At 51.3% G+C, this 20,400-nt stretch overlaps 65 non-coding genes and 1 pseudogene across 65 annotated transcripts; all 66 read right to left on the reverse strand.

Moving 5' to 3' along the window:
* Positions 1 to 198: 198 nt before the first annotated feature.
* LOC114926414 (5S ribosomal RNA) lies at positions 199 to 316 on the reverse strand. Its single transcript, XR_003816858.1, has one exon. It is a non-coding gene; the product is annotated as a 5S ribosomal RNA (ribosomal RNA).
* A 190-nt stretch (positions 317 to 506) lies between these two features.
* Positions 507 to 623, reverse strand: LOC114926404 (5S ribosomal RNA). Its single transcript, XR_003816848.1, has one exon. It is a non-coding gene; the product is annotated as a 5S ribosomal RNA (ribosomal RNA).
* A 187-nt stretch (positions 624 to 810) lies between these two features.
* LOC114926500 (5S ribosomal RNA) lies at positions 811 to 929 on the reverse strand. The gene has a single exon (XR_003816944.1). It is a non-coding gene; the product is annotated as a 5S ribosomal RNA (ribosomal RNA).
* Positions 930 to 1,119: 190 nt separating this feature from the next.
* LOC114926589 (5S ribosomal RNA) lies at positions 1,120 to 1,233 on the reverse strand. The gene has a single exon (XR_003817022.1). It is a non-coding gene; the product is annotated as a 5S ribosomal RNA (ribosomal RNA).
* A 189-nt stretch (positions 1,234 to 1,422) lies between these two features.
* On the reverse strand, positions 1,423 to 1,532 carry LOC114926606 (5S ribosomal RNA; annotated as a pseudogene).
* Positions 1,533 to 1,713: 181 nt separating this feature from the next.
* Positions 1,714 to 1,832, reverse strand: LOC114926253 (5S ribosomal RNA). The gene has a single exon (XR_003816696.1). It is a non-coding gene; the product is annotated as a 5S ribosomal RNA (ribosomal RNA).
* A 190-nt stretch (positions 1,833 to 2,022) lies between these two features.
* LOC114926466 (5S ribosomal RNA) lies at positions 2,023 to 2,141 on the reverse strand. Its single transcript, XR_003816910.1, has one exon. It is a non-coding gene; the product is annotated as a 5S ribosomal RNA (ribosomal RNA).
* A 187-nt stretch (positions 2,142 to 2,328) lies between these two features.
* On the reverse strand, positions 2,329 to 2,447 carry LOC114926507 (5S ribosomal RNA). Its single transcript, XR_003816951.1, has one exon. It is a non-coding gene; the product is annotated as a 5S ribosomal RNA (ribosomal RNA).
* Positions 2,448 to 2,628: 181 nt separating this feature from the next.
* On the reverse strand, positions 2,629 to 2,746 carry LOC114926484 (5S ribosomal RNA). Its single transcript, XR_003816928.1, has one exon. It is a non-coding gene; the product is annotated as a 5S ribosomal RNA (ribosomal RNA).
* Positions 2,747 to 2,937: 191 nt separating this feature from the next.
* Positions 2,938 to 3,056, reverse strand: LOC114926239 (5S ribosomal RNA). The gene has a single exon (XR_003816682.1). It is a non-coding gene; the product is annotated as a 5S ribosomal RNA (ribosomal RNA).
* A 185-nt stretch (positions 3,057 to 3,241) lies between these two features.
* On the reverse strand, positions 3,242 to 3,361 carry LOC114926426 (5S ribosomal RNA). The gene has a single exon (XR_003816870.1). It is a non-coding gene; the product is annotated as a 5S ribosomal RNA (ribosomal RNA).
* A 191-nt stretch (positions 3,362 to 3,552) lies between these two features.
* On the reverse strand, positions 3,553 to 3,671 carry LOC114926477 (5S ribosomal RNA). Its single transcript, XR_003816921.1, has one exon. It is a non-coding gene; the product is annotated as a 5S ribosomal RNA (ribosomal RNA).
* A 189-nt stretch (positions 3,672 to 3,860) lies between these two features.
* On the reverse strand, positions 3,861 to 3,979 carry LOC114927054 (5S ribosomal RNA). Its single transcript, XR_003817479.1, has one exon. It is a non-coding gene; the product is annotated as a 5S ribosomal RNA (ribosomal RNA).
* Positions 3,980 to 4,168: 189 nt separating this feature from the next.
* Positions 4,169 to 4,286, reverse strand: LOC114926428 (5S ribosomal RNA). The gene has a single exon (XR_003816872.1). It is a non-coding gene; the product is annotated as a 5S ribosomal RNA (ribosomal RNA).
* A 186-nt stretch (positions 4,287 to 4,472) lies between these two features.
* Positions 4,473 to 4,591, reverse strand: LOC114926488 (5S ribosomal RNA). Its single transcript, XR_003816932.1, has one exon. It is a non-coding gene; the product is annotated as a 5S ribosomal RNA (ribosomal RNA).
* Positions 4,592 to 4,780: 189 nt separating this feature from the next.
* Positions 4,781 to 4,897, reverse strand: LOC114926406 (5S ribosomal RNA). The gene has a single exon (XR_003816850.1). It is a non-coding gene; the product is annotated as a 5S ribosomal RNA (ribosomal RNA).
* Positions 4,898 to 5,086: 189 nt separating this feature from the next.
* LOC114926407 (5S ribosomal RNA) lies at positions 5,087 to 5,203 on the reverse strand. Its single transcript, XR_003816851.1, has one exon. It is a non-coding gene; the product is annotated as a 5S ribosomal RNA (ribosomal RNA).
* A 188-nt stretch (positions 5,204 to 5,391) lies between these two features.
* On the reverse strand, positions 5,392 to 5,510 carry LOC114926499 (5S ribosomal RNA). The gene has a single exon (XR_003816943.1). It is a non-coding gene; the product is annotated as a 5S ribosomal RNA (ribosomal RNA).
* Positions 5,511 to 5,699: 189 nt separating this feature from the next.
* LOC114926510 (5S ribosomal RNA) lies at positions 5,700 to 5,818 on the reverse strand. The gene has a single exon (XR_003816954.1). It is a non-coding gene; the product is annotated as a 5S ribosomal RNA (ribosomal RNA).
* A 187-nt stretch (positions 5,819 to 6,005) lies between these two features.
* On the reverse strand, positions 6,006 to 6,124 carry LOC114926254 (5S ribosomal RNA). Its single transcript, XR_003816697.1, has one exon. It is a non-coding gene; the product is annotated as a 5S ribosomal RNA (ribosomal RNA).
* Positions 6,125 to 6,312: 188 nt separating this feature from the next.
* On the reverse strand, positions 6,313 to 6,431 carry LOC114926522 (5S ribosomal RNA). The gene has a single exon (XR_003816966.1). It is a non-coding gene; the product is annotated as a 5S ribosomal RNA (ribosomal RNA).
* Positions 6,432 to 6,620: 189 nt separating this feature from the next.
* LOC114926533 (5S ribosomal RNA) lies at positions 6,621 to 6,739 on the reverse strand. Its single transcript, XR_003816977.1, has one exon. It is a non-coding gene; the product is annotated as a 5S ribosomal RNA (ribosomal RNA).
* Positions 6,740 to 6,926: 187 nt separating this feature from the next.
* LOC114926263 (5S ribosomal RNA) lies at positions 6,927 to 7,044 on the reverse strand. Its single transcript, XR_003816706.1, has one exon. It is a non-coding gene; the product is annotated as a 5S ribosomal RNA (ribosomal RNA).
* Positions 7,045 to 7,232: 188 nt separating this feature from the next.
* On the reverse strand, positions 7,233 to 7,351 carry LOC114926544 (5S ribosomal RNA). The gene has a single exon (XR_003816988.1). It is a non-coding gene; the product is annotated as a 5S ribosomal RNA (ribosomal RNA).
* Positions 7,352 to 7,539: 188 nt separating this feature from the next.
* LOC114926240 (5S ribosomal RNA) lies at positions 7,540 to 7,658 on the reverse strand. The gene has a single exon (XR_003816683.1). It is a non-coding gene; the product is annotated as a 5S ribosomal RNA (ribosomal RNA).
* A 187-nt stretch (positions 7,659 to 7,845) lies between these two features.
* Positions 7,846 to 7,964, reverse strand: LOC114926555 (5S ribosomal RNA). The gene has a single exon (XR_003816999.1). It is a non-coding gene; the product is annotated as a 5S ribosomal RNA (ribosomal RNA).
* A 188-nt stretch (positions 7,965 to 8,152) lies between these two features.
* On the reverse strand, positions 8,153 to 8,271 carry LOC114926566 (5S ribosomal RNA). The gene has a single exon (XR_003817010.1). It is a non-coding gene; the product is annotated as a 5S ribosomal RNA (ribosomal RNA).
* A 190-nt stretch (positions 8,272 to 8,461) lies between these two features.
* On the reverse strand, positions 8,462 to 8,580 carry LOC114926577 (5S ribosomal RNA). Its single transcript, XR_003817017.1, has one exon. It is a non-coding gene; the product is annotated as a 5S ribosomal RNA (ribosomal RNA).
* A 189-nt stretch (positions 8,581 to 8,769) lies between these two features.
* Positions 8,770 to 8,888, reverse strand: LOC114926588 (5S ribosomal RNA). Its single transcript, XR_003817021.1, has one exon. It is a non-coding gene; the product is annotated as a 5S ribosomal RNA (ribosomal RNA).
* Positions 8,889 to 9,079: 191 nt separating this feature from the next.
* Positions 9,080 to 9,198, reverse strand: LOC114926599 (5S ribosomal RNA). The gene has a single exon (XR_003817027.1). It is a non-coding gene; the product is annotated as a 5S ribosomal RNA (ribosomal RNA).
* A 188-nt stretch (positions 9,199 to 9,386) lies between these two features.
* On the reverse strand, positions 9,387 to 9,505 carry LOC114926610 (5S ribosomal RNA). Its single transcript, XR_003817029.1, has one exon. It is a non-coding gene; the product is annotated as a 5S ribosomal RNA (ribosomal RNA).
* A 189-nt stretch (positions 9,506 to 9,694) lies between these two features.
* On the reverse strand, positions 9,695 to 9,813 carry LOC114926241 (5S ribosomal RNA). Its single transcript, XR_003816684.1, has one exon. It is a non-coding gene; the product is annotated as a 5S ribosomal RNA (ribosomal RNA).
* A 188-nt stretch (positions 9,814 to 10,001) lies between these two features.
* LOC114926618 (5S ribosomal RNA) lies at positions 10,002 to 10,120 on the reverse strand. Its single transcript, XR_003817030.1, has one exon. It is a non-coding gene; the product is annotated as a 5S ribosomal RNA (ribosomal RNA).
* Positions 10,121 to 10,308: 188 nt separating this feature from the next.
* On the reverse strand, positions 10,309 to 10,427 carry LOC114926620 (5S ribosomal RNA). The gene has a single exon (XR_003817032.1). It is a non-coding gene; the product is annotated as a 5S ribosomal RNA (ribosomal RNA).
* Positions 10,428 to 10,615: 188 nt separating this feature from the next.
* Positions 10,616 to 10,734, reverse strand: LOC114926621 (5S ribosomal RNA). Its single transcript, XR_003817033.1, has one exon. It is a non-coding gene; the product is annotated as a 5S ribosomal RNA (ribosomal RNA).
* Positions 10,735 to 10,922: 188 nt separating this feature from the next.
* LOC114926622 (5S ribosomal RNA) lies at positions 10,923 to 11,041 on the reverse strand. Its single transcript, XR_003817034.1, has one exon. It is a non-coding gene; the product is annotated as a 5S ribosomal RNA (ribosomal RNA).
* Positions 11,042 to 11,230: 189 nt separating this feature from the next.
* On the reverse strand, positions 11,231 to 11,349 carry LOC114926623 (5S ribosomal RNA). Its single transcript, XR_003817035.1, has one exon. It is a non-coding gene; the product is annotated as a 5S ribosomal RNA (ribosomal RNA).
* Positions 11,350 to 11,538: 189 nt separating this feature from the next.
* Positions 11,539 to 11,657, reverse strand: LOC114926624 (5S ribosomal RNA). The gene has a single exon (XR_003817036.1). It is a non-coding gene; the product is annotated as a 5S ribosomal RNA (ribosomal RNA).
* Positions 11,658 to 11,845: 188 nt separating this feature from the next.
* LOC114926625 (5S ribosomal RNA) lies at positions 11,846 to 11,964 on the reverse strand. The gene has a single exon (XR_003817037.1). It is a non-coding gene; the product is annotated as a 5S ribosomal RNA (ribosomal RNA).
* A 190-nt stretch (positions 11,965 to 12,154) lies between these two features.
* LOC114926626 (5S ribosomal RNA) lies at positions 12,155 to 12,273 on the reverse strand. Its single transcript, XR_003817038.1, has one exon. It is a non-coding gene; the product is annotated as a 5S ribosomal RNA (ribosomal RNA).
* Positions 12,274 to 12,461: 188 nt separating this feature from the next.
* Positions 12,462 to 12,580, reverse strand: LOC114926627 (5S ribosomal RNA). The gene has a single exon (XR_003817039.1). It is a non-coding gene; the product is annotated as a 5S ribosomal RNA (ribosomal RNA).
* A 189-nt stretch (positions 12,581 to 12,769) lies between these two features.
* Positions 12,770 to 12,888, reverse strand: LOC114926628 (5S ribosomal RNA). Its single transcript, XR_003817040.1, has one exon. It is a non-coding gene; the product is annotated as a 5S ribosomal RNA (ribosomal RNA).
* Positions 12,889 to 13,076: 188 nt separating this feature from the next.
* Positions 13,077 to 13,195, reverse strand: LOC114927055 (5S ribosomal RNA). Its single transcript, XR_003817480.1, has one exon. It is a non-coding gene; the product is annotated as a 5S ribosomal RNA (ribosomal RNA).
* A 188-nt stretch (positions 13,196 to 13,383) lies between these two features.
* Positions 13,384 to 13,502, reverse strand: LOC114926629 (5S ribosomal RNA). The gene has a single exon (XR_003817041.1). It is a non-coding gene; the product is annotated as a 5S ribosomal RNA (ribosomal RNA).
* A 188-nt stretch (positions 13,503 to 13,690) lies between these two features.
* On the reverse strand, positions 13,691 to 13,809 carry LOC114926631 (5S ribosomal RNA). The gene has a single exon (XR_003817043.1). It is a non-coding gene; the product is annotated as a 5S ribosomal RNA (ribosomal RNA).
* A 188-nt stretch (positions 13,810 to 13,997) lies between these two features.
* Positions 13,998 to 14,116, reverse strand: LOC114926632 (5S ribosomal RNA). Its single transcript, XR_003817044.1, has one exon. It is a non-coding gene; the product is annotated as a 5S ribosomal RNA (ribosomal RNA).
* Positions 14,117 to 14,304: 188 nt separating this feature from the next.
* Positions 14,305 to 14,423, reverse strand: LOC114926633 (5S ribosomal RNA). The gene has a single exon (XR_003817045.1). It is a non-coding gene; the product is annotated as a 5S ribosomal RNA (ribosomal RNA).
* A 189-nt stretch (positions 14,424 to 14,612) lies between these two features.
* On the reverse strand, positions 14,613 to 14,730 carry LOC114926264 (5S ribosomal RNA). The gene has a single exon (XR_003816707.1). It is a non-coding gene; the product is annotated as a 5S ribosomal RNA (ribosomal RNA).
* A 189-nt stretch (positions 14,731 to 14,919) lies between these two features.
* On the reverse strand, positions 14,920 to 15,038 carry LOC114926634 (5S ribosomal RNA). Its single transcript, XR_003817046.1, has one exon. It is a non-coding gene; the product is annotated as a 5S ribosomal RNA (ribosomal RNA).
* A 188-nt stretch (positions 15,039 to 15,226) lies between these two features.
* LOC114926635 (5S ribosomal RNA) lies at positions 15,227 to 15,345 on the reverse strand. The gene has a single exon (XR_003817047.1). It is a non-coding gene; the product is annotated as a 5S ribosomal RNA (ribosomal RNA).
* A 189-nt stretch (positions 15,346 to 15,534) lies between these two features.
* On the reverse strand, positions 15,535 to 15,653 carry LOC114926636 (5S ribosomal RNA). The gene has a single exon (XR_003817048.1). It is a non-coding gene; the product is annotated as a 5S ribosomal RNA (ribosomal RNA).
* Positions 15,654 to 15,842: 189 nt separating this feature from the next.
* LOC114926265 (5S ribosomal RNA) lies at positions 15,843 to 15,960 on the reverse strand. The gene has a single exon (XR_003816708.1). It is a non-coding gene; the product is annotated as a 5S ribosomal RNA (ribosomal RNA).
* Positions 15,961 to 16,149: 189 nt separating this feature from the next.
* On the reverse strand, positions 16,150 to 16,268 carry LOC114926242 (5S ribosomal RNA). The gene has a single exon (XR_003816685.1). It is a non-coding gene; the product is annotated as a 5S ribosomal RNA (ribosomal RNA).
* Positions 16,269 to 16,457: 189 nt separating this feature from the next.
* LOC114926637 (5S ribosomal RNA) lies at positions 16,458 to 16,576 on the reverse strand. Its single transcript, XR_003817049.1, has one exon. It is a non-coding gene; the product is annotated as a 5S ribosomal RNA (ribosomal RNA).
* Positions 16,577 to 16,763: 187 nt separating this feature from the next.
* On the reverse strand, positions 16,764 to 16,882 carry LOC114926638 (5S ribosomal RNA). The gene has a single exon (XR_003817050.1). It is a non-coding gene; the product is annotated as a 5S ribosomal RNA (ribosomal RNA).
* Positions 16,883 to 17,071: 189 nt separating this feature from the next.
* On the reverse strand, positions 17,072 to 17,190 carry LOC114926243 (5S ribosomal RNA). Its single transcript, XR_003816686.1, has one exon. It is a non-coding gene; the product is annotated as a 5S ribosomal RNA (ribosomal RNA).
* Positions 17,191 to 17,378: 188 nt separating this feature from the next.
* LOC114926639 (5S ribosomal RNA) lies at positions 17,379 to 17,497 on the reverse strand. The gene has a single exon (XR_003817051.1). It is a non-coding gene; the product is annotated as a 5S ribosomal RNA (ribosomal RNA).
* Positions 17,498 to 17,683: 186 nt separating this feature from the next.
* On the reverse strand, positions 17,684 to 17,802 carry LOC114927056 (5S ribosomal RNA). The gene has a single exon (XR_003817481.1). It is a non-coding gene; the product is annotated as a 5S ribosomal RNA (ribosomal RNA).
* Positions 17,803 to 17,989: 187 nt separating this feature from the next.
* Positions 17,990 to 18,107, reverse strand: LOC114926267 (5S ribosomal RNA). Its single transcript, XR_003816710.1, has one exon. It is a non-coding gene; the product is annotated as a 5S ribosomal RNA (ribosomal RNA).
* Positions 18,108 to 18,295: 188 nt separating this feature from the next.
* On the reverse strand, positions 18,296 to 18,414 carry LOC114926640 (5S ribosomal RNA). The gene has a single exon (XR_003817052.1). It is a non-coding gene; the product is annotated as a 5S ribosomal RNA (ribosomal RNA).
* Positions 18,415 to 18,602: 188 nt separating this feature from the next.
* LOC114926642 (5S ribosomal RNA) lies at positions 18,603 to 18,721 on the reverse strand. Its single transcript, XR_003817054.1, has one exon. It is a non-coding gene; the product is annotated as a 5S ribosomal RNA (ribosomal RNA).
* A 188-nt stretch (positions 18,722 to 18,909) lies between these two features.
* Positions 18,910 to 19,028, reverse strand: LOC114926643 (5S ribosomal RNA). Its single transcript, XR_003817055.1, has one exon. It is a non-coding gene; the product is annotated as a 5S ribosomal RNA (ribosomal RNA).
* Positions 19,029 to 19,215: 187 nt separating this feature from the next.
* On the reverse strand, positions 19,216 to 19,334 carry LOC114926644 (5S ribosomal RNA). The gene has a single exon (XR_003817056.1). It is a non-coding gene; the product is annotated as a 5S ribosomal RNA (ribosomal RNA).
* A 185-nt stretch (positions 19,335 to 19,519) lies between these two features.
* Positions 19,520 to 19,638, reverse strand: LOC114927057 (5S ribosomal RNA). Its single transcript, XR_003817482.1, has one exon. It is a non-coding gene; the product is annotated as a 5S ribosomal RNA (ribosomal RNA).
* A 187-nt stretch (positions 19,639 to 19,825) lies between these two features.
* LOC114926645 (5S ribosomal RNA) lies at positions 19,826 to 19,944 on the reverse strand. Its single transcript, XR_003817057.1, has one exon. It is a non-coding gene; the product is annotated as a 5S ribosomal RNA (ribosomal RNA).
* Positions 19,945 to 20,131: 187 nt separating this feature from the next.
* Positions 20,132 to 20,250, reverse strand: LOC114926646 (5S ribosomal RNA). The gene has a single exon (XR_003817058.1). It is a non-coding gene; the product is annotated as a 5S ribosomal RNA (ribosomal RNA).
* Between the last annotated feature and the right edge of the window lie 150 nt (positions 20,251 to 20,400).

Consider the following 20,400-nt stretch of genomic DNA (forward strand, 5'->3'; position numbering starts at 1 on the left):
ATCGCACCTATTATAGTTCGCACACACAATTTTGTTAACCATGCGGCGCGAGAGAGCGTAACACTATCCGCGAAGCCTTGCGGGTACCGTAGGTGCCTGTCGAGGATGAGGCCATTGCGGCTCGCCCTTAGGTGTCCTACTCGGGATAGCGTCATTTAAAGAATGAAGGTCGGCACGACGTTAAAAAAAAAAAAAAAAGAGGTGCAACACGAGGACTTCCCAGAGGTCACCCATCCTAGTACTATTCTCGCCCAAGCACGCTTAACTGCGGAGTTCTGATGGGATCCGGTGCATTAGTGCTGGTATGATCGCACCTATTATAGTTCGCACACACAATTTTGTTAACCATGCGGCGCGAGAGAGCGTAACACTATCCGCGAAGCCTTGCGGGTACCGTAGGTGCCTGTCGAGGATGAGGCCATTGCGGCTCGCCCTTAGGTGTCCTACTCGGGATAGCGTCATTTAAAGAATGAAGGTCGGCACGACGTTAAAAAAAAAAAAAAAAAGAGGTGCAACACGAGGACTTCCCAGGAGGTCACCCATCCTAGTACTACTCGCCCAAGCACGCTTAACTGCGGAGTTCTGATGGGATCCGGTGCATTAGTGCTGGTATGATCGCACCTATTATAGTTCGCACACACAATTTTGTTAACCATGCGGCGCGAGAGAGCGTAACACTATCCGCGAAGCCTTGCGGGTACCGTAGGTGCCTGTCGAGGATGAGGCCATTGCGGCTCGCCCTTAGGTGTCCTACTCGGGATAGCGTCATTTAAAGAATGAAGGTCGGCACGACGTTAAAAAAAAAAAAAAGAGGTGCAACACGAGGACTTCCCAGGAGGTCACCCCATCCTAGTACTATCTCGCCCAAGCACGCTTAACTGCGGAGTTCTGATGGGATCCGGTGCATTAGTGCTGGTATGATCGCACCTATTATAGTTCGCACACACAATTTTTGTTAACCATGCGGCGCGAGAGAGCGTAACACTATCCGCGAAGCCTTGCGGGTACCGTAGGTGCCTGTCGAGGATGAGGCCATTGCGGCTCGCCCTTAGGTGTCCTACTCGGGATAGCGTCATTTAAAGAATGAAGGTCGGCACGACGTTAAAAAAAAAAAAAAAAGAGGTGCAACACGAGGACTTCCCAGAGGTCCCATCCTAGTACTACTCGCCCAAGCACGCTTAACTGCGGAGTTCTGATGGGATCCGGTGCATTAGTGCTGGTATGATCGCACCTATTATAGTTCGCACACACAATTTTGTTAACCATGCGGCGCGAGAGAGCGTAACACTATCCGAAGCCTTGCGGGTACCCGTAGGTGCCTGTCGAGGATGAGGCCATTGCGGCTCGCCCTTAGGTGTCCTACTCGGGATAGCGTCATTTAAAGAATGAAGGTCGGCACGACGTTAAAAAAAAAAAAAAAAAGAGGTGCAACACGAGGACTTCCCAGAGGTCACCCATCCTAGTACTATTCTCGCCCAAGCACGCTTAACTGCGGAGTTCTGATCCGGTGCAGTGCTGGTATGATCGCACCTATTATAGTTCGCACACACAATTTTGTTAACCATGCGAGAGTAACACTATCCGCGAAGCCTTGCGGGTACCGTAGGTGCCTGTCGAGGATGAGGCCATTGCGGCTCGCCCTTAGGTGTCCTACTCGGGATAGCGTCATTTAAAGAATGAAGGTCGGCACGACGTTAAAAAAAAAAAAAAAAAAGGGTGCAACACGAGGACTTCCCAGGAGGTCACCCATCCTAGTACTACTCTCGCCCAAGCACGCTTAACTGCGGAGTTCTGATGGGATCCGGTGCATTAGTGCTGGTATGATCGCACCTATTATAGTTCGCACACACAATTTTGTTAACCATGCGGCGCGAGAGAGCGTAACACTATCCGCGAAGCCTTGCGGGTACCGTAGGTGCCTGTCGAGGATGAGGCCATTGCGGCTCGCCCTTAGGTGTCCTACTCGGGATAGCGTCATTTAAAGAATGAAGGTCGGCACGACGTTAAAAAAAAAAAAAAAAAGAGGTGCAACACGAGGACTTCCCAGGAGGTCACCCATCCTAGTACTACTCTCGCCCAAGCACGCTTAACTGCGGAGTTCTGATGGGATCCGGTGCATTAGTGCTGGTATGATCGCACCTATTATAGTTCGCACACACAATTTTGTTAACCATGCGGCGCGAGAGAGCGTAACACTATCTGCGAAGCCTTGCGGGTACCGTAGGTGCCTGTCGAGGATGAGGCCATTGCGGCTCGCCCTTAGGTGTCCTACTCGGATAGCGTCATTTAAAGAATGAAGGTCGGCACGACGTTAAAAAAAAAAAAAAAGAGGTGCAACACGAGGACTTCCCAGGGGTCACCCATCCTAGTACTATTCTCGCCCAAGCACGCTTTAACTGCGGAGTTCTGATGGGATCCGGTGCATTAGTGCTGGTATGATCGCACCTATTATAGTTCGCACACACAATTTTGTTAACCATGCGGCGCGAGAGAGCGTAACACTCCGCGAAGCCTTGCGGGTACCGTAGGTGCCTGTCGAGGATGAGGCCATTGCGGCTCGCCCTTAGGTGTCCTACTCGGGATAGCGTCATTTAAAGAATGAAGGTCGGCACGACGTTAAAAAAAAAAAGGGTGCAACACGAGGACTTCCCAGAGGTCACCCATCCTAGTACTATTCTCGCCCAAGCACGCTTAACTGCGGAGTTCTGATGGGATCCGGTGCATTAGTGCTGGTATGATCGCACCTATTATAGTTCGCACACACAATTTTGTTAACCATGCGGCGCGAGAGAGCGTAACACTATCCGCGAAGCCTTGCGGGTACCGTAGGTGCCTGTCGAGGATGAGGCCATTGCGGCTCGCCCTTAGGTGTCCTACTCGGGATAGCGTCATTTAAAGAATGAAGGTCGGCACGACGTTAAAAAAAAAAAAAAAAAAGAGGTGCAACACGAGGACTTCCCAGGAGGTCACCCATCCTAGTACTATTCTCGCCCAAGCACGCTTAACTGCGGAGTTCTGATGGGATCCGGTGCATTAGTGCTGGTATGATCGCACCTATTATAGTTCGCACACACAATTTTGTTAACCATGCGGCGCGAGAGAGCGTAACACTATCCGCGAAGCCTTGCGGGTACCGTAGGTGCCTGTCGAGGATGAGGCCATTGCGGCTCGCCCTTAGGTGTCCTACTCGGGATAGCGTCATTTAAAGAATGAAGGTCGGCACGACGTTAAAAAAAAAAAAAAGGTGCAACACGAGGACTTCCCAGGAGGTCACCCATCCTAGTACTATTCTCGCCCAAGCACGCTTTAACTGCGGAGTTCTGATGGGATCCGGTGCATTAGTGCTGGTATGATCGCACCTATTATAGTTCGCACACACAATTTTGTTAACCATGCGGCGCGAGAGAGCGTAACACTATCCGCGAAGCCTTGCGGGTACCGTAGGTGCCTGTCGAGGATGAGGCCATTGCGGCTCGCCCTTAGGTGTCCTACTCGGGATAGCGTCATTTAAAGAATGAAGGTCGGCACGACGTTAAAAAAAAAAAAAAAAAAGAGGTGCAACACGAGGACTTCCCAGGAGGTCACCCATCCTAGTACTACTCTCGCCCAAGCACGCTTAACTGCGGAGTTCTGATGGGATCCGGTGCATTAGTGCTGGTATGATCGCACCTATTATAGTTCGCACACACAATTTTGTTAACCATGCGGCGCGAGAGAGCGTAACACTATCCGCGAAGCCTTGCGGGTACCGTAGGTGCCTGTCGAGGATGAGGCCATTGCGGCTCGCCCTTAGGTGTCCTACTCGGGATAGCGTCATTTAAAGAATGAAGGTCGGCACGACGTTAAAAAAAAAAAAAAAAAAGGTGCAACACGAGGACTTCCCAGGAGGTCACCCATCCTAGTACTACTCTCGCCCAAGCACGCTTAACTGCGGAGTTCTGATGGGATCCGGTGCATTAGTGCTGGTATGATCGCACCTATTATAGTTCGCACACACAATTTTGTTAACCATGCGGCGCGAGAGAGCGTAACACTATCCGCGAAGCCTTGCGGGTACCGTAGGTGCCTGTCGAGGATGAGGCCATTGCGGCTCGCCCTTAGGTGTCCTACTCGGGATAGCGTCATTTAAAGAATGAAGGTCGGCACGACGTTAAAAAAAAAAAAAAAAAAGGTGCAACACGAGGACTTCCCAGGAGTCACCCATCCTAGTACTACTCTCGCCCAAGCACGCTTAACTGCGGAGTTCTGATGGGATCCGGTGCATTAGTGCTGGTATGATCGCACCTATTATAGTTCGCACACACAATTTTGTTAACCATGCGGCGCGAGAGAGCGTAACACTATCCGCGAAGCCTTGCGGGTACCGTAGGTGCCTGTCGAGGATGAGGCCATTGCGGCTCGCCCTTAGGTGTCCTACTCGGGATAGCGTCATTTAAAGAATGAAGGTCGGCACGACGTTAAAAAAAAAAAAAGAGGTGCAACACGAGGACTTCCCAGGAGGTCACCCATCCTAGTACTACTCTCGCCCAAGCACGCTTAACTGCGGAGTTCTGATGGGATCCGGTGCATTAGTGCTGGTATGATCGCACCTATTATAGTTCGCACACACAATTTTGTTAACCATGCGGCGCGAGAGAGCGTAACACTATCTGCGAAGCCTTGCGGGTACCGTAGGTGCCTGTCGAGGATGAGGCCATTGCGGCTCGCCCTTAGGTGTCCTACTCGGGATAGCGTCATTTAAAGAATGAAGGTCGGCACGACGTTAAAAAAAAAAAAAAAAGAGGTGCAACACGAGGACTTCCCAGGAGGTCACCCATCCTAGTACTACTCGCCCAAGCACGCTTAACTGCGGAGTTCTGATGGGATCCGGTGCATTAGTGCTGGTATGATCGCACCTATTATAGTTCGCACACACAATTTTGTTAACCATGCGGCGCGAGAGAGCGTAACACTATCCGCGAAGCCTTGCGGGTACCGTAGGTGCCTGTCGAGGATGAGGCCATTGCGGCTCGCCCTTAGGTGTCCTACTCGGGATAGCGTCATTTAAAGAATGAAGGTCGGCACGACGTTAAAAAAAAAAAAAAAAGAGGTGCAACACGAGGACTTCCCAGGAGGTCACCCATCCTAGTACTACTCGCCCAAGCACGCTTAACTGCGGAGTTCTGATGGGATCCGGTGCATTAGTGCTGGTATGATCGCACCTATTATAGTTCGCACACACAATTTTGTTAACCATGCGGCGCGAGAGAGCGTAACACTATCTGCGAAGCCTTGCGGGTACCGTAGGTGCCTGTCGAGGATGAGGCCATTGCGGCTCGCCCTTAGGTGTCCTACTCGGGATAGCGTCATTTAAAGAATGAAGGTCGGCACGACGTTAAAAAAAAAAAAAAAGAGGTGCAACACGAGGACTTCCCAGGAGGTCACCCATCCTAGTACTACTCTCGCCCAAGCACGCTTAACTGCGGAGTTCTGATGGGATCCGGTGCATTAGTGCTGGTATGATCGCACCTATTATAGTTCGCACACACAATTTTGTTAACCATGCGGCGCGAGAGAGCGTAACACTATCCGCGAAGCCTTGCGGGTACCGTAGGTGCCTGTCGAGGATGAGGCCATTGCGGCTCGCCCTTAGGTGTCCTACTCGGGATAGCGTCATTTAAAGAATGAAGGTCGGCACGACGTTAAAAAAAAAAAAAAAAGAGGTGCAACACGAGGACTTCCCAGGAGGTCACCCATCCTAGTACTACTCTCGCCCAAGCACGCTTAACTGCGGAGTTCTGATGGGATCCGGTGCATTAGTGCTGGTATGATCGCACCTATTATAGTTCGCACACACAATTTTGTTAACCATGCGGCGCGAGAGAGCGTAACACTATCTGCGAAGCCTTGCGGGTACCGTAGGTGCCTGTCGAGGATGAGGCCATTGCGGCTCGCCCTTAGGTGTCCTACTCGGGATAGCGTCATTTAAAGAATGAAGGTCGGCACGACGTTAAAAAAAAAAAAAAAGGGTGCAACACGAGGACTTCCCAGGAGGTCACCCATCCTAGTACTACTCTCGCCCAAGCACGCTTAACTGCGGAGTTCTGATGGGATCCGGTGCATTAGTGCTGGTATGATCGCACCTATTATAGTTCGCACACACAATTTTGTTAACCATGCGGCGCGAGAGAGCGTAACACTATCCGCGAAGCCTTGCGGGTACCGTAGGTGCCTGTCGAGGATGAGGCCATTGCGGCTCGCCCTTAGGTGTCCTACTCGGATAGCGTCATTTAAAGAATGAAGGTCGGCACGACGTTAAAAAAAAAAAAAAAAGAGGTGCAACACGAGGACTTCCCAGGAGGTCACCCATCCTAGTACTACTCTCGCCCAAGCACGCTTAACTGCGGAGTTCTGATGGGATCCGGTGCATTAGTGCTGGTATGATCGCACCTATTATAGTTCGCACACACAATTTTGTTAACCATGCGGCGCGAGAGAGCGTAACACTATCCGCGAAGCCTTGCGGGTACCGTAGGTGCCTGTCGAGGATGAGGCCATTGCGGCTCGCCCTTAGGTGTCCTACTCGGGATAGCGTCATTTAAAGAATGAAGGTCGGCACGACGTTAAAAAAAAAAAAAAAAGAGGTGCAACACGAGGACTTCCCAGGAGGTCACCCATCCTAGTACTACTCTCGCCCAAGCACGCTTAACTGCGGAGTTCTGATGGGATCCGGTGCATTAGTGCTGGTATGATCGCACCTATTATAGTTCGCACACACAATTTTGTTAACCATGCGGCGCGAGAGAGCGTAACACTATCCGCGAAGCCTTGCGGGTACCGTAGGTGCCTGTCGAGGATGAGGCCATTGCGGCTCGCCCTTAGGTGTCCTACTCGGGATAGCGTCATTTAAAGAATGAAGGTCGGCACGACGTTAAAAAAAAAAAAAAGAGGTGCAACACGAGGACTTCCCAGGAGGTCACCCATCCTAGTACTATCTCGCCCAAGCACGCTTAACTGCGGAGTTCTGATGGGATCCGGTGCATTAGTGCTGGTATGATCGCACCTATTATAGTTCGCACACACAATTTTGTTAACCATGCGGCGCGAGAGAGCGTAACACTATCCGCGAAGCCTTGCGGGTACCGTAGGTGCCTGTCGAGGATGAGGCCATTGCGGCTCGCCCTTAGGTGTCCTACTCGGGATAGCGTCATTTAAAGAATGAAGGTCGGCACGACGTTAAAAAAAAAAAAAAAGAGGTGCAACACGAGGACTTCCCAGGAGGTCACCCATCCTAGTACTACTCTCGCCCAAGCACGCTTAACTGCGGAGTTCTGATGGGATCCGGTGCATTAGTGCTGGTATGATCGCACCTATTATAGTTCGCACACACAATTTTGTTAACCATGCGGCGCGAGAGAGCGTAACACTATCTGCGAAGCCTTGCGGGTACCGTAGGTGCCTGTCGAGGATGAGGCCATTGCGGCTCGCCCTTAGGTGTCCTACTCGGGATAGCGTCATTTAAAGAATGAAGGTCGGCACGACGTTAAAAAAAAAAAAAAAGAGGTGCAACACGAGGACTTCCCAGGAGGTCACCCATCCTAGTACTATTCTCGCCCAAGCACGCTTAACTGCGGAGTTCTGATGGGATCCGGTGCATTAGTGCTGGTATGATCGCACCTATTATAGTTCGCACACACAATTTTGTTAACCATGCGGCGCGAGAGAGCGTAACACTATCCGCGAAGCCTTGCGGGTACCGTAGGTGCCTGTCGAGGATGAGGCCATTGCGGCTCGCCCTTAGGTGTCCTACTCGGGATAGCGTCATTTAAAGAATGAAGGTCGGCACGACGTTAAAAAAAAAAAAAAGAGGTGCAACACGAGGACTTCCCAGGAGGTCACCCATCCTAGTACTACTCTCGCCCAAGCACGCTTAACTGCGGAGTTCTGATGGGATCCGGTGCATTAGTGCTGGTATGATCGCACCTATTATAGTTCGCACACACAATTTTGTTAACCATGCGGCGCGAGAGAGCGTAACACTATCCGCGAAGCCTTGCGGGTACCGTAGGTGCCTGTCGAGGATGAGGCCATTGCGGCTCGCCCTTAGGTGTCCTACTCGGGATAGCGTCATTTAAAGAATGAAGGTCGGCACGACGTTAAAAAAAAAAAAAAAGAGGTGCAACACGAGGACTTCCCAGGAGGTCACCCATCCTAGTACTACTCTCGCCCAAGCACGCTTAACTGCGGAGTTCTGATGGGATCCGGTGCATTAGTGCTGGTATGATCGCACCTATTATAGTTCGCACACACAATTTTGTTAACCATGCGGCGCGAGAGAGCGTAACACTATCCGCGAAGCCTTGCGGGTACCGTAGGTGCCTGTCGAGGATGAGGCCATTGCGGCTCGCCCTTAGGTGTCCTACTCGGGATAGCGTCATTTAAAGAATGAAGGTCGGCACGACGTTAAAAAAAAAAAAAAAAAGAGGTGCAACACGAGGACTTCCCAGGAGGTCACCCATCCTAGTACTACTCTCGCCCAAGCACGCTTAACTGCGGAGTTCTGATGGGATCCGGTGCATTAGTGCTGGTATGATCGCACCTATTATAGTTCGCACACACAATTTTGTTAACCATGCGGCGCGAGAGAGCGTAACACTATCCGCGAAGCCTTGCGGGTACCGTAGGTGCCTGTCGAGGATGAGGCCATTGCGGCTCGCCCTTAGGTGTCCTACTCGGGATAGCGTCATTTAAAGAATGAAGGTCGGCACGACGTTAAAAAAAAAAAAAAAAGAGGTGCAACACGAGGACTTCCCAGGAGGTCACCCATCCTAGTACTACTCTCGCCCAAGCACGCTTAACTGCGGAGTTCTGATGGGATCCGGTGCATTAGTGCTGGTATGATCGCACCTATTATAGTTCGCACACACAATTTTGTTAACCATGCGGCGCGAGAGAGCGTAACACTATCCGCGAAGCCTTGCGGGTACCGTAGGTGCCTGTCGAGGATGAGGCCATTGCGGCTCGCCCTTAGGTGTCCTACTCGGGATAGCGTCATTTAAAGAATGAAGGTCGGCACGACGTTAAAAAAAAAAAAAAAAAAGAGGTGCAACACGAGGACTTCCCAGGAGGTCACCCATCCTAGTACTACTCTCGCCCAAGCACGCTTAACTGCGGAGTTCTGATGGGATCCGGTGCATTAGTGCTGGTATGATCGCACCTATTATAGTTCGCACACACAATTTTGTTAACCATGCGGCGCGAGAGAGCGTAACACTATCCGCGAAGCCTTGCGGGTACCGTAGGTGCCTGTCGAGGATGAGGCCATTGCGGCTCGCCCTTAGGTGTCCTACTCGGGATAGCGTCATTTAAAGAATGAAGGTCGGCACGACGTTAAAAAAAAAAAAAAAGAGGTGCAACACGAGGACTTCCCAGGAGGTCACCCATCCTAGTACTACTCTCGCCCAAGCACGCTTAACTGCGGAGTTCTGATGGGATCCGGTGCATTAGTGCTGGTATGATCGCACCTATTATAGTTCGCACACACAATTTTGTTAACCATGCGGCGCGAGAGAGCGTAACACTATCCGCGAAGCCTTGCGGGTACCGTAGGTGCCTGTCGAGGATGAGGCCATTGCGGCTCGCCCTTAGGTGTCCTACTCGGGATAGCGTCATTTAAAGAATGAAGGTCGGCACGACGTTAAAAAAAAAAAAAAAAGAGGTGCAACACGAGGACTTCCCAGGAGGTCACCCATCCTAGTACTATTCTCGCCCAAGCACGCTTAACTGCGGAGTTCTGATGGGATCCGGTGCATTAGTGCTGGTATGATCGCACCTATTATAGTTCGCACACACAATTTTGTTAACCATGCGGCGCGAGAGAGCGTAACACTATCCGCGAAGCCTTGCGGGTACCGTAGGTGCCTGTCGAGGATGAGGCCATTGCGGCTCGCCCTTAGGTGTCCTACTCGGGATAGCGTCATTTAAAGAATGAAGGTCGGCACGACGTTAAAAAAAAAAAAAAAGAGGTGCAACACGAGGACTTCCCAGGAGGTCACCCATCCTAGTACTACTCTCGCCCAAGCACGCTTAACTGCGGAGTTCTGATGGGATCCGGTGCATTAGTGCTGGTATGATCGCACCTATTATAGTTCGCACACACAATTTTGTTAACCATGCGGCGCGAGAGAGCGTAACACTATCCGCGAAGCCTTGCGGGTACCGTAGGTGCCTGTCGAGGATGAGGCCATTGCGGCTCGCCCTTAGGTGTCCTACTCGGGATAGCGTCATTTAAAGAATGAAGGTCGGCACGACGTTAAAAAAAAAAAAAAAGAGGTGCAACACGAGGACTTCCCAGGAGGTCACCCATCCTAGTACTACTCTCGCCCAAGCACGCTTAACTGCGGAGTTCTGATGGGATCCGGTGCATTAGTGCTGGTATGATCGCACCTATTATAGTTCGCACACACAATTTTGTTAACCATGCGGCGCGAGAGAGCGTAACACTATCCGCGAAGCCTTGCGGGTACCGTAGGTGCCTGTCGAGGATGAGGCCATTGCGGCTCGCCCTTAGGTGTCCTACTCGGGATAGCGTCATTTAAAGAATGAAGGTCGGCACGACGTTAAAAAAAAAAAAAAAGAGGTGCAACACGAGGACTTCCCAGGAGGTCACCCATCCTAGTACTACTCTCGCCCAAGCACGCTTAACTGCGGAGTTCTGATGGGATCCGGTGCATTAGTGCTGGTATGATCGCACCTATTATAGTTCGCACACACAATTTTGTTAACCATGCGGCGCGAGAGAGCGTAACACTATCTGCGAAGCCTTGCGGGTACCGTAGGTGCCTGTCGAGGATGAGGCCATTGCGGCTCGCCCTTAGGTGTCCTACTCGGGATAGCGTCATTTAAAGAATGAAGGTCGGCACGACGTTAAAAAAAAAAAAAAAGAGGTGCAACACGAGGACTTCCCAGGAGGTCACCCATCCTAGTACTACTCTCGCCCAAGCACGCTTAACTGCGGAGTTCTGATGGGATCCGGTGCATTAGTGCTGGTATGATCGCACCTATTATAGTTCGCACACACAATTTTGTTAACCATGCGGCGCGAGAGAGCGTAACACTATCCGCGAAGCCTTGCGGGTACCGTAGGTGCCTGTCGAGGATGAGGCCATTGCGGCTCGCCCTTAGGTGTCCTACTCGGGATAGCGTCATTTAAAGAATGAAGGTCGGCACGACGTTAAAAAAAAAAAAAAAAGAGGTGCAACACGAGGACTTCCCAGGAGGTCACCCATCCTAGTACTACTCTCGCCCAAGCACGCTTAACTGCGGAGTTCTGATGGGATCCGGTGCATTAGTGCTGGTATGATCGCACCTATTATAGTTCGCACACACAATTTTGTTAACCATGCGGCGCGAGAGAGCGTAACACTATCCGCGAAGCCTTGCGGGTACCGTAGGTGCCTGTCGAGGATGAGGCCATTGCGGCTCGCCCTTAGGTGTCCTACTCGGGATAGCGTCATTTAAAGAATGAAGGTCGGCACGACGTTAAAAAAAAAAAAAAAAGAGGTGCAACACGAGGACTTCCCAGGAGGTCACCCATCCTAGTACTACTCTCGCCCAAGCACGCTTAACTGCGGAGTTCTGATGGGATCCGGTGCATTAGTGCTGGTATGATCGCACCTATTATAGTTCGCACACACAATTTTGTTAACCATGCGGCGCGAGAGAGCGTAACACTATCCGCGAAGCCTTGCGGGTACCGTAGGTGCCTGTCGAGGATGAGGCCATTGCGGCTCGCCCTTAGGTGTCCTACTCGGGATAGCGTCATTTAAAGAATGAAGGTCGGCACGACGTTAAAAAAAAAAAAAAAGAGGTGCAACACGAGGACTTCCCAGGAGGTCACCCATCCTAGTACTACTCTCGCCCAAGCACGCTTAACTGCGGAGTTCTGATGGGATCCGGTGCATTAGTGCTGGTATGATCGCACCTATTATAGTTCGCACACACAATTTTGTTAACCATGCGGCGCGAGAGAGCGTAACACTATCCGCGAAGCCTTGCGGGTACCGTAGGTGCCTGTCGAGGATGAGGCCATTGCGGCTCGCCCTTAGGTGTCCTACTCGGGATAGCGTCATTTAAAGAATGAAGGTCGGCACGACGTTAAAAAAAAAAAAAAAAAGAGGTGCAACACGAGGACTTCCCAGGAGGTCACCCATCCTAGTACTACTCTCGCCCAAGCACGCTTAACTGCGGAGTTCTGATGGGATCCGGTGCATTAGTGCTGGTATGATCGCACCTATTATAGTTCGCACACACAATTTTGTTAACCATGCGGCGCGAGAGAGCGTAACACTATCCGCGAAGCCTTGCGGGTACCGTAGGTGCCTGTCGAGGATGAGGCCATTGCGGCTCGCCCTTAGGTGTCCTACTCGGGATAGCGTCATTTAAAGAATGAAGGTCGGCACGACGTTAAAAAAAAAAAAAAAGAGGTGCAACACGAGGACTTCCCAGGAGGTCACCCATCCTAGTACTACTCTCGCCCAAGCACGCTTAACTGCGGAGTTCTGATGGGATCCGGTGCATTAGTGCTGGTATGATCGCACCTATTATAGTTCGCACACACAATTTTGTTAACCATGCGGCGCGAGAGAGCGTAACACTATCCGCGAAGCCTTGCGGGTACCGTAGGTGCCTGTCGAGGATGAGGCCATTGCGGCTCGCCCTTAGGTGTCCTACTCGGGATAGCGTCATTTAAAGAATGAAGGTCGGCACGACGTTAAAAAAAAAAAAAAAAGAGGTGCAACACGAGGACTTCCCAGGAGGTCACCCATCCTAGTACTACTCTCGCCCAAGCACGCTTAACTGCGGAGTTCTGATGGGATCCGGTGCATTAGTGCTGGTATGATCGCACCTATTATAGTTCGCACACACAATTTTGTTAACCATGCGGCGCGAGAGAGCGTAACACTATCCGCGAAGCCTTGCGGGTACCGTAGGTGCCTGTCGAGGATGAGGCCATTGCGGCTCGCCCTTAGGTGTCCTACTCGGGATAGCGTCATTTAAAGAATGAAGGTCGGCACGACGTTAAAAAAAAAAAAAAAAAGGTGCAACACGAGGACTTCCCAGGAGGTCACCCATCCTAGTACTACTCTCGCCCAAGCACGCTTAACTGCGGAGTTCTGATGGGATCCGGTGCATTAGTGCTGGTATGATCGCACCTATTATAGTTCGCACACACAATTTTGTTAACCATGCGGCGCGAGAGAGCGTAACACTATCCGCGAAGCCTTGCGGGTACCGTAGGTGCCTGTCGAGGATGAGGCCATTGCGGCTCGCCCTTAGGTGTCCTACTCGGGATAGCGTCATTTAAAGAATGAAGGTCGGCACGACGTTAAAAAAAAAAAAAAAGAGGTGCAACACGAGGACTTCCCAGGAGGTCACCCATCCTAGTACTACTCTCGCCCAAGCACGCTTAACTGCGGAGTTCTGATGGGATCCGGTGCATTAGTGCTGGTATGATCGCACCTATTATAGTTCGCACACACAATTTTGTTAACCATGCGGCGCGAGAGAGCGTAACACTATCCGCGAAGCCTTGCGGGTACCGTAGGTGCCTGTCGAGGATGAGGCCATTGCGGCTCGCCCTTAGGTGTCCTACTCGGGATAGCGTCATTTAAAGAATGAAGGTCGGCACGACGTTAAAAAAAAAAAAAAAGAGGTGCAACACGAGGACTTCCCAGGAGGTCACCCATCCTAGTACTACTCTCGCCCAAGCACGCTTAACTGCGGAGTTCTGATGGGATCCGGTGCATTAGTGCTGGTATGATCGCACCTATTATAGTTCGCACACACAATTTTGTTAACCATGCGGCGCGAGAGAGCGTAACACTATCCGCGAAGCCTTGCGGGTACCGTAGGTGCCTGTCGAGGATGAGGCCATTGCGGCTCGCCCTTAGGTGTCCTACTCGGGATAGCGTCATTTAAAGAATGAAGGTCGGCACGACGTTAAAAAAAAAAAAAAAGAGGTGCAACACGAGGACTTCCCAGGAGGTCACCCATCCTAGTACTACTCTCGCCCAAGCACGCTTAACTGCGGAGTTCTGATGGGATCCGGTGCATTAGTGCTGGTATGATCGCACCTATTATAGTTCGCACACACAATTTTGTTAACCATGCGGCGCGAGAGAGCGTAACACTATCCGCGAAGCCTTGCGGGTACCGTAGGTGCCTGTCGAGGATGAGGCCATTGCGGCTCGCCCTTAGGTGTCCTACTCGGGATAGCGTCATTTAAAGAATGAAGGTCGGCACGACGTTAAAAAAAAAAAAAAAGAGGTGCAACACGAGGACTTCCCAGGAGGTCACCCATCCTAGTACTACTCTCGCCCAAGCACGCTTAACTGCGGAGTTCTGATGGGATCCGGTGCATTAGTGCTGGTATGATCGCACCTATTATAGTTCGCACACACAATTTTGTTAACCATGCGGCGCGAGAGAGCGTAACACTATCCGCGAAGCCTTGCGGGTACCGTAGGTGCCTGTCGAGGATGAGGCCATTGCGGCTCGCCCTTAGGTGTCCTACTCGGGATAGCGTCATTTAAAGAATGAAGGTCGGCACGACGTTAAAAAAAAAAAAAAAAGAGGTGCAACACGAGGACTTCCCAGGAGGTCACCCATCCTAGTACTATCTCGCCCAAGCACGCTTAACTGCGGAGTTCTGATGGGATCCGGTGCATTAGTGCTGGTATGATCGCACCTATTATAGTTCGCACACACAATTTTGTTAACCATGCGGCGCGAGAGAGCGTAACACTATCCGCGAAGCCTTGCGGGTACCGTAGGTGCCTGTCGAGGATGAGGCCATTGCGGCTCGCCCTTAGGTGTCCTACTCGGGATAGCGTCATTTAAAGAATGAAGGTCGGCACGACGTTAAAAAAAAAAAAAAAAGAGGTGCAACACGAGGACTTCCCAGGAGGTCACCCATCCTAGTACTACTCTCGCCCAAGCACGCTTAACTGCGGAGTTCTGATGGGATCCGGTGCATTAGTGCTGGTATGATCGCACCTATTATAGTTCGCACACACAATTTTGTTAACCATGCGGCGCGAGAGAGCGTAACACTATCCGCGAAGCCTTGCGGGTACCGTAGGTGCCTGTCGAGGATGAGGCCATTGCGGCTCGCCCTTAGGTGTCCTACTCGGGATAGCGTCATTTAAAGAATGAAGGTCGGCACGACGTTAAAAAAAAAAAAAAAGAGGTGCAACACGAGGACTTCCCAGGAGGTCACCCATCCTAGTACTACTCTCGCCCAAGCACGCTTAACTGCGGAGTTCTGATGGGATCCGGTGCATTAGTGCTGGTATGATCGCACCTATTATAGTTCGCACACACAATTTTGTTAACCATGCGGCGCGAGAGAGCGTAACACTATCCGCGAAGCCTTGCGGGTACCGTAGGTGCCTGTCGAGGATGAGGCCATTGCGGCTCGCCCTTAGGTGTCCTACTCGGGATAGCGTCATTTAAAGAATGAAGGTCGGCACGACGTTAAAAAAAAAAAAAAAAGAGGTGCAACACGAGGACTTCCCAGGAGGTCACCCATCCTAGTACTACTCTCGCCCAAGCACGCTTAACTGCGGAGTTCTGATGGGATCCGGTGCATTAGTGCTGGTATGATCGCACCTATTATAGTTCGCACACACAATTTTGTTAACCATGCGGCGCGAGAGAGCGTAACACTATCCGCGAAGCCTTGCGGGTACCGTAGGTGCCTGTCGAGGATGAGGCCATTGCGGCTCGCCCTTAGGTGTCCTACTCGGGATAGCGTCATTTAAAGAATGAAGGTCGGCACGACGTTAAAAAAAAAAAAAAAAGAGGTGCAACACGAGGACTTCCCAGGAGGTCACCCATCCTAGTACTATCTCGCCCAAGCACGCTTAACTGCGGAGTTCTGATGGGATCCGGTGCATTAGTGCTGGTATGATCGCACCTATTATAGTTCGCACACACAATTTTGTTAACCATGCGGCGCGAGAGAGCGTAACACTATCCGCGAAGCCTTGCGGGTACCGTAGGTGCCTGTCGAGGATGAGGCCATTGCGGCTCGCCCTTAGGTGTCCTACTCGGGATAGCGTCATTTAAAGAATGAAGGTCGGCACGACGTTAAAAAAAAAAAAAAAAGAGGTGCAACACGAGGACTTCCCAGGAGGTCACCCATCCTAGTACTATTCTCGCCCAAGCACGCTTAACTGCGGAGTTCTGATGGGATCCGGTGCATTAGTGCTGGTATGATCGCACCTATTATAGTTCGCACACACAATTTTGTTAACCATGCGGCGCGAGAGAGCGTAACACTATCCGCGAAGCCTTGCGGGTACCGTAGGTGCCTGTCGAGGATGAGGCCATTGCGGCTCGCCCTTAGGTGTCCTACTCGGGATAGCGTCATTTAAAGAATGAAGGTCGGCACGACGTTAAAAAAAAAAAAAAAAGAGGTGCAACACGAGGACTTCCCAGGAGGTCACCCATCCTAGTACTACTCTCGCCCAAGCACGCTTAACTGCGGAGTTCTGATGGGATCCGGTGCATTAGTGCTGGTATGATCGCACCTATTATAGTTCGCACACACAATTTTGTTAACCATGCGGCGCGAGAGAGCGTAACACTATCCGCGAAGCCTTGCGGGTACCGTAGGTGCCTGTCGAGGATGAGGCCATTGCGGCTCGCCCTTAGGTGTCCTACTCGGGATAGCGTCATTTAAAGAATGAAGGTCGGCACGACGTTAAAAAAAAAAAAAAGAGGTGCAACACGAGGACTTCCCAGGAGGTCACCCATCCTAGTACTACTCTCGCCCAAGCACGCTTAACTGCGGAGTTCTGATGGGATCCGGTGCATTAGTGCTGGTATGATCGCACCTATTATAGTTCGCACACACAATTTTGTTAACCATGCGGCGCGAGAGAGCGTAACACTATCTGCGAAGCCTTGCGGGTACCGTAGGTGCCTGTCGAGGATGAGGCCATTGCGGCTCGCCCTTAGGTGTCCTACTCGGGATAGCGTCATTTAAAGAATGAAGGTCGGCACGACGTTAAAAAAAAAAAAAAAAGAGGTGCAACACGAGGACTTCCCAGGAGGTCACCCATCCTAGTACTATTCTCGCCCAAGCACGCTTAACTGCGGAGTTCTGATGGGATCCGGTGCATTAGTGCTGGTATGATCGCACCTATTATAGTTCGCACACACAATTTTGTTAACCATGCGGCGCGAGAGAGCGTAACACTATCCGCGAAGCCTTGCGGGTACCGTAGGTGCCTGTCGAGGATGAGGCCATTGCGGCTCGCCCTTAGGTGTCCTACTCGGGATAGCGTCATTTAAAGAATGAAGGTCGGCACGACGTTAAAAAAAAAAAAAAAGAGGTGCAACACGAGGACTTCCCAGGAGGTCACCCATCCTAGTACTACTCTCGCCCAAGCACGCTTAACTGCGGAGTTCTGATGGGATCCGGTGCATTAGTGCTGGTATGATCGCACCTATTATAGTTCGCACACACAATTTTGTTAACCATGCGGCGCGAGAGAGCGTAACACTATCCGCGAAGCCTTGCGGGTACCGTAGGTGCCTGTCGAGGATGAGGCCATTGCGGCTCGCCCTTAGGTGTCCTACTCGGGATAGCGTCATTTAAAGAATGAAGGTCGGCACGACGTTAAAAAAAAAAAAAAAGGTGCAACACGAGGACTTCCCAGGAGGTCACCCATCCTAGTACTACTCTCGCCCAAGCACGCTTAACTGCGGAGTTCTGATGGGATCCGGTGCATTAGTGCTGGTATGATCGCACCTATTATAGTTCGCACACACAATTTTGTTAACCATGCGGCGCGAGAGAGCGTAACACTATCCGCGAAGCCTTGCGGGTACCGTAGGTGCCTGTCGAGGATGAGGCCATTGCGGCTCGCCCTTAGGTGTCCTACTCGGGATAGCGTCATTTAAAGAATGAAGGTCGGCACGACGTTAAAAAAAAAAAAAAGAGGTGCAACACGAGGACTTCCCAGGAGGTCACCCATCCTAGTACTATCTCGCCCAAGCACGCTTAACTGCGGAGTTCTGATGGGATCCGGTGCATTAGTGCTGGTATGATCGCACCTATTATAGTTCGCACACACAATTTTGTTAACCATGCGGCGCGAGAGAGCGTAACACTATCTGCGAAGCCTTGCGGGTACCGTAGGTGCCTGTCGAGGATGAGGCCATTGCGGCTCGCCCTTAGGTGTCCTACTCGGGATAGCGTCATTTAAAGAATGAAGGTCGGCACGACGTTAAAAAAAAAAAAAAAGAGGTGCAACACGAGGACTTCCCAGGAGGTCACCCATCCTAGTACTACTCTCGCCCAAGCACGCTTAACTGCGGAGTTCTGATGGGATCCGGTGCATTAGTGCTGGTATGATCGCACCTATTATAGTTCGCACACACAATTTTGTTAACCATGCGGCGCGAGAGAGCGTAACACTATCCGCGAAGCCTTGCGGGTACCGTAGGTGCCTGTCGAGGATGAGGCCATTGCGGCTCGCCCTTAGGTGTCCTACTCGGGATAGCGTCATTTAAAGAATGAAGGTCGGCACGACGTTAAAAAAAAAAAAAAAGAGGTGCAACACGAGGACTTCCCAGGAGGTCACCCATCCTAGTACTACTCTCGCCCAAGCACGCTTAACTGCGGAGTTCTGATGGGATCCGGTGCATTAGTGCTGGTATGATCGCACCTATTATAGTTCGCACACACAATTTTGTTAACCATGCGGCGCGAGAGAGCGTAACACTATCCGCGAAGCCTTGCGGGTACCGTAGGTGCCTGTCGAGGATGAGGCCATTGCGGCTCGCCCTTAGGTGTCCTACTCGGGATAGCGTCATTTAAAGAATGAAGGTCGGCACGACGTTAAAAAAAAAAAAAAAGAGGTGCAACACGAGGACTTCCCAGGAGGTCACCCATCCTAGTACTACTCTCGCCCAAGCACGCTTAACTGCGGAGTTCTGATGGGATCCGGTGCATTAGTGCTGGTATGATCGCACCTATTATAGTTCGCACACACAATTTTGTTAACCATGCGGCGCGAGAGAGCGTAACACTATCCGCGAAGCCTTGCGGGTACCGTAGGTGCCTGTCGAGGATGAGGCCATTGCGGCTCGCCCTTAGGTGTCCTACTCGGGATAGCGTCATTTAAAGAATGAAGGTCGGCACGACGTTAAAAAAAAAAAAAAGAGGTGCAACACGAGGACTTCCCAGGAGGTCACCCATCCTAGTACTACTCTCGCCCAAGCACGCTTAACTGCGGAGTTCTGATGGGATCCGGTGCATTAGTGCTGGTATGATCGCACCTATTATAGTTCGCACACACAATTTTGTTAACCATGCGGCGCGAGAGAGCGTAACACTATCCGCGAAGCCTTGCGGGTACCGTAGGTGCCTGTCGAGGATGAGGCCATTGCGGCTCGCCCTTAGGTGTCCTACTCGGGATAGCGTCATTTAAAGAATGAAGGTCGGCACGACGTTAAAAAAAAAAAAAAGGTGCAACACGAGGACTTCCCAGGAGGTCACCCATCCTAGTACTACTCTCGCCCAAGCACGCTTAACTGCGGAGTTCTGATGGGATCCGGTGCATTAGTGCTGGTATGATCGCACCTATTATAGTTCGCACACACAATTTTGTTAACCATGCGGCGCGAGAGAGCGTAACACTATCCGCGAAGCCTTGCGGGTACCGTAGGTGCCTGTCGAGGATGAGGCCATTGCGGCTCGCCCTTAGGTGTCCTACTCGGGATAGCGTCATTTAAAGAATGAAGGTCGGCACGACGTTAAAAAAAAAAAAAAGAGGTGCAACACGAGGACTTCCCAGGAGGTCACCCATCCTAGTACTACTCTCGCCCAAGCACGCTTAACTGCGGAGTTCTGATGGGATCCGGTGCATTAGTGCTGGTATGATCGCACCTATTATAGTTCGCACACACAATTTTGTTAACCATGCGGCGCGAGAGAGCGTAACACTATCCGCGAAGCCTTGCGGGTACCGTAGGTGCCTGTCGAGGATGAGGCCATTGCGGCTCGCCCTTAGGTGTCCTACTCGGGATAGCGTCATTTAAAGAATGAAGGTCGGCACGACGTTAAAAAAAAAAAAAAGAGGTGCAACACGAGGACTTCCCAGGAGGTCACCCATCCTAGTACTACTCTCGCCCAAGCACGCTTAACTGCGGAGTTCTGATGGGATCCGGTGCATTAGTGCTGGTATGATCGCACCTATTATAGTTCGCACACACAATTTTGTTAACCATGCGGCGCGAGAGAGCGTAACACTATCCGCGAAGCCTTGCGGGTACCGTAGGTGCCTGTCGAGGATGAGGCCATTGCGGCTCGCCCTTAGGTGTCCTACTCGGGATAGCGTCATTTAA

The sequence above is a fragment of the Arachis hypogaea genome, unplaced genomic scaffold (assembly GCF_003086295.3).
Source record: "Arachis hypogaea cultivar Tifrunner unplaced genomic scaffold, arahy.Tifrunner.gnm2.J5K5 arahy.Tifrunner.gnm2.scaffold_32, whole genome shotgun sequence".
In the NCBI taxonomy this organism is placed as follows: Eukaryota; Viridiplantae; Streptophyta; class Magnoliopsida; order Fabales; family Fabaceae; genus Arachis; species Arachis hypogaea.